The following is a 5,692-nucleotide window of genomic DNA, read 5'->3' as shown; positions in this document are numbered from 1 at the left end:
GTGCGCGGACGCCTCGCGGCATAAGCTTCTTCTGCTTCTTCTTGAAACAGCTCGAGAAAATTATTATATTGAACTGACGATGATGTCCTTGTTCTTATCCACCTACTAATTGTGGCTCACGGCCGCTGTGGGATTGGCCAAGAATTGAGTGGTTTTATAATTTTTTACAAAACTTCGGAATAAGGTAGCTTGTAGAATAGAAACGTTACAAAAGTGTATGGTAATTATGGTGCTCGATAAAATGTATATAAAAAACAGTAAAAGACAAAGCTGTTTTTAATATTCTTGTTTTCTTCCTTCCGTTTTCTTTCTTTTTAAGGCCCTTTTCTGGCCCTGGGCAACACCGTGCACATGAGCGGAGCCCTGCTCATGGTCCTTTTTGCGGAATACGTGAGACAACGCAACACTTCCTTATTTCCTGCAAGAGGTACTCTACCTTGCGCAAAAATACCTTAGGTGTCGTTTTCCGTCTGCTTAGATTAGAATTAAATGAACAAAATGTACTGCCTTTCGGGGCTTTTTCTCTTGGCCACAGTGACGGGAAGATTGCTGATGCATTGCAGGAGTTTCGTAAAAGGTCAACAAGATTTAGATTATAAAATCTACCTTTACAAATATTTATCTTTATTTTCTTTTTTTGTTGTTGTTTCCCAAATTATCGGTTTTATTGATTCAATTTTATTCTATATTATTATTATTATGATAATTTTAATTCTAATTCATTTATACTTCTTCCGTATTAATTAAACAAAGTTTGAACTTAAATTTCAAATTTGCCTTTAAAAACTAACCGGTTCTTGGCCAATCCCCCAGTGTGGGTATGAACCACAGCTTCTAGGGTCTATTCTACTCTACCCTACTTTTCTTCTTCATGATCACGATTATCATCACCACCATCGCCAACATCAGATGCAGTAGTAGCAGCAGCGGCAGCAGTAGCAACCGCGCTGTGCTGTGCTGCGGCGGCCTCATGCGAACTGTTTACGTCAACGTCACCTCTGCATTTGAAGCAAGACTATCGTCTTCAGGCTGAACGTTCAGGTCAGTGTGCGTACGACGACGGTTACATTTCGCAGAGAGCTTGTTAGCTTTCCATCAGCGTAACCGTCGCTGCTGCCGACACAAGCGGTAGAGAAATGCGCCTACTGGGAGCTCATACGGGCACCTTAGTTGACTGACAACAGACTGAGAAAAAGAAAGTGGCTTTCCCCTTCCAGTCGTGTTAGACGAATGCTGGTGAGATTTCGCACTTTTACATGCGGGAAAATTTTATCTGCCTCAGTACTGACTGCTTCTCCAGAGTACAAGTAGGCCTATTTCTTTATTTCCCTGGTGTAGTGATTTCTAATTCAGTTATGGAAGTTGCCATCACAAAATTTCGTTGCCGCGTTTCCTTCCTCAATTTTAATTACAAAGATGAGGTTTAGTGACCTCCCCTCTGAGCCTCTTCTGTAATCAAGAGGAAAGAATTGGCCATTGCTTTATGCCCTGTCGCCGGTTCACTGCCTTGGGGAAAGGAATACTAGTAGCACCTCTTCGAAAGCAGGGGCTTGGAATTATCAAAACCTGTTATTTTTTTATTTGGTGCCACGACTCTAGGGCACAGCTACAGTGATGGTTTCTTCGCCATTGAGGAATTCGTCACTGCGACTAAAAGAATATCGTGCTAAATTCGGCCGGCTTTAAATATTTCATTACTGATAATTGGCACTTCAAATCAATGCATTAATTAACTGTCGCATTTAGGAATTACACACTGCAGAATATATTGGAAAAACTCACCCACTGCTCGGCCACCGCTCGGCCTTGGGTTATGTGCCAGGCCCAGAGTACAACAACAACAACAACGACAACAAATGCATAAAAAGCCGTGTGACTTTTCTTCCATTTCTTTTTTTTTTTGTGCAGGCCCTCGCCGTTATTCTCAACGTTGTGGTGGTGGGGTCATTGTCTTCGCAAGGCGAGTTACTGAATGCGGCGTCGACTTCATCTATACGCACCAGTCTATCCACGAACAGGAGGGCAACACTCCCCTTGCCGAGTTCAGCGATGAATCCTGTCGAGCAACTGCTGCATCGCGTCGCGGCCAGATCGGTGCGAGCGACTCTCACGATCTCTTTCCTTCCATATTGCTCACACCTTTGTAATACGCTGAAAGTTTGGTTGCAATTTACGTTTTTTGCATAGCATCATCCTATTGTAAGATCAACTAGTCGTTTTAAGCAATAAACAATAGTTAATTGGTAACAACAAAAACATCATCACGTCGTGATTCTTGGTAGGGCATTCATTGCATGGACAACCGGAGCGTGCTCTTGCTTAGAAGTTGCGGTGCCGCACGTGAAGTGACGCAAGTTTCAGTAATATTGTAATGAGTCCATCTTTATTGCTGTTTCATATATAACCGTGCTTAGGTAAGCAACGCTGCTTATCAGAGCTACTTCTGCCGAGCCTAGAATGGCTACCTCCTCCGCAAGGGAGGCCCAGTCGTACAGCGACTACTATCCGTCCCGGAACGCCGGGGCCCACGCTGAGTCTTGGTGTGAGTGGACGGCGCACAGGCGCCGCAGTCGCAACTAGTTGGCCAAAGTCTTGGTCCGCATGTCCAGCCACACACTGTAATGACTCCTAGAGAAAAATACGCACAATGAGCCAAGAAAACTGTCTACGTCAAGGCTTATTCCGTTGTCTTGCTTAGGGCCCAACAGGGGCCTCAATAGGTTAGAACTTGTCCTTTGTTCTAAATTACCAGCGGGTATATTATGAACAATATATGGGGTTTTACATCGGTATATTATTAAGAGTACAAATGCGGACCGCTATTATGTCAATATTCGTGCTCCAAACCAAAAGATTCCTACGGTAATACTTTTCATATGGAACAAAATTCATCTATTGCGGCGAAGCTACGATGATGTGCATTACGGTTTTTCTCAAGTTCATCACCACACGCTGGAAGCGAAGTGCTGGCACATCCCGCAGGAAAGGCGTTAGGTGCGTGTACTGGGAGATTGGCGATCGCACGCGTTTAGAAAGAAGATGCGATCTATTTCTAAAGCTCTGCGTAGGGCTCCTGTTACCATCTCTTTCCAGAAAAGCGCCTCCGGTACCGATGCGATAAGTCCAGAGGAGTGTCGATGTCCAGCGTTTACGCTGAACGGCGATGGCGACGGCTGCGCCAGCATTTCGAACAGTGGCTTCTTTCGCAAGTATTTTGTACACTTACTACATACCTGAGTTTTCGTATTACGCATATGGTCTGTATTTCTTGCTCTTCTTTTCTTTCCGTGCTTTAAAGGTTAACGTCATAATACAATTATGTGTATCTTTCGTTGTGCCATTTCACCGTATGCATCGAAGCATGTCAACATGTTTGACATGCGAAGCACGACGCTCTCCCTCAGGCGTAGTTGCATTCACGTGACTTGTTCTAAATTATGTCATATGTCTGCGTCATATGTCTGTGTCATATCTATATTTCATATATGAATGTCATATGTCATAGTTATGTCGTATGACCAACGTTGCACTTGTGAGCATTATTTTTTCTTCTGTAAGCTAAGAAAATTTCTGGGTGTCGATTTCCAGAGTGGTTGTTTGCCAGTTCTCTTTTTTTGTTTCTGCGGTTTCTCCCTCTTTTGCTTTAATTCTATTACTCCCATGCTCACGCGCATTTTTACCATCCACTTCCTGTATGGGCCTGTGCAAAACGTCACAGTATCGGTAAATAAATAAATAAAATTAATGCATTTCTTGTTTCCACCGACAAGCTACGCGCCACTACCTTTGCGCATTCCGATGATAGGACTTAACATAGGGAATCATTTCGGTGCATGCGTTGCGCCTGGTTTCTGACATGTTCTTTTCGTAACAGCTGCTCCTCGCGGTCTGCGTAAGTATAATGCGAAGCAGTTTTCCTCTATGCCTTTCAAAACGCCATTACTCGCTGCTCTCTTGCTTTTCTCCCGCGCATATGCCGCACCCGGCAGCGGTTTCAAAATTATTTGGCGGGCTAAATGAACTCTCAGTCTCCCGCCATCATTTCAGTGGCACGAGCACCGGGTGACTCTTGTTCCTCTACCGAGCACTTCCGGTCAAGCACATACATCCGGTTTTCCTAATATCCAGAAAAATCGTTCTGAAAAATAAAACTGGTACGAAATGATGAATTTGGTTCAAGTTCAGAGATATTGGATACATGTGATGTCGGAGCATAAGCTTACTTAATAGAAGTGCCAATTAACTGTCAGGATAAGTAATGAATAGGTATTGAGCTTATTGAAAGAGCAGACGGTTTTCTTGAGAGCAACTGGGATCGTGGAGGCACCTGGCGGATCAGATCTCAACCACGTGCTTATTTCTACGTGGCCTCTGGGATTCGCTTCGGCAGCGCGACGGAAAACAGCGTTAACCCAAGGAACGCATCAGGGCACACGAACGCCGACGTGCGAATGCCACTACCAGACACTGAAGTCAAGTATCAGGGCCGCCTGCAAATATTTCTCACACCTGCGATAGATACAGGTACGGATCAGAAGCACAGACTGTGTTAATTAGGCACACTGCCTATGCATGCTCAGGTGAACAGTTCTTTTACTTTAGGACCCTCTCCTGTGCATTTGTGGTCCTGTAACTACTTTTTTTAAAGCAGGAATTCTGAATCTGAATCAGAATCTGAAACATTGAAGTCATCTCGAATGTGTACAGACAAGAGTACCTGTCGATGAACTTGTTAGGTAAAAGACAGCCAGGTTTATTTCGACGTCGCACATGGACGGCACTAGTGTCGACGTGCACAGGAAAGACCCACAGGGCCCTGACTGAAGCCCGATCGCAAGTTAGCCACGGAAGCGCATAAACTTAGTCGTACTGACAAAATCAGTTAGGAACCCATCAAGAATGGCATATATATGTCAGTGTCGATACATATACAACAGCGTATGTATAAATAAAAGCGACTTGCTTGTACGGAAAGGAGCACGCCAACCTTGGAAACAAATAGAGAGCGACCTGAAACAATCCAGAGTTGAACTTGTGAAATTCAAAACCAGCTTTAAAAAAGTATGCTTGGTACAGCAATGCAAATCACTCGTGTATTTCTCGAAAGCTGAGAGATTTACATTGAAACATCGTGCAGGCATCCCACGACCGCAGACTTCATATTTTCTTAAGACCACTTAGGACACACTAACGGTTGGTTTAGAGGACTGCAGAGAGAATGATCGGTTGAACTGCTCTCTTCACAGAAATTCCAAACGCCTCTCAGCCTATACCTTCCCGCACAACTCCAACAACAACTGGTAATGTGCTGCGTGAGCTTTTTATTATTATTATTTATTGGCATGTTGATTGCATTACGGTTACTGCATGAAAGATGTAGAGCTCTTTCACTCTTCTGACAACTTCGATAAGTCTATAGTCGGATACAACTTTAGAACGGCATTTCCTCCTCAAATGCGGATGCACACAAGCCTGCACCAATTGGGCGCGCTCTGGACTGACGTCATGAGCCGGATGGCCGGCTTCGCCCTCGCCTTCGAAGGACTACTTAAGTTGTGTCCGACTATGATTAATTTACGCTAAAGCAGAAGATATCGTAGCATATAAACTGGCTATGTAACAAAGTATATGAGCCGAAACAATACTACCCTGGGTTCTGTTTTAGTGAAACGCAAGCCAGAAAATACCATAG

The sequence above is a fragment of the Rhipicephalus sanguineus genome, chromosome 10, assembly GCF_013339695.2.
Source record: "Rhipicephalus sanguineus isolate Rsan-2018 chromosome 10, BIME_Rsan_1.4, whole genome shotgun sequence".
NCBI classification, from domain to species: domain Eukaryota; kingdom Metazoa; phylum Arthropoda; class Arachnida; order Ixodida; family Ixodidae; genus Rhipicephalus; species Rhipicephalus sanguineus.
The sequence above is the reverse complement of the archived record's forward strand: the minus strand, read 5'-3'. Positions refer to the sequence as shown.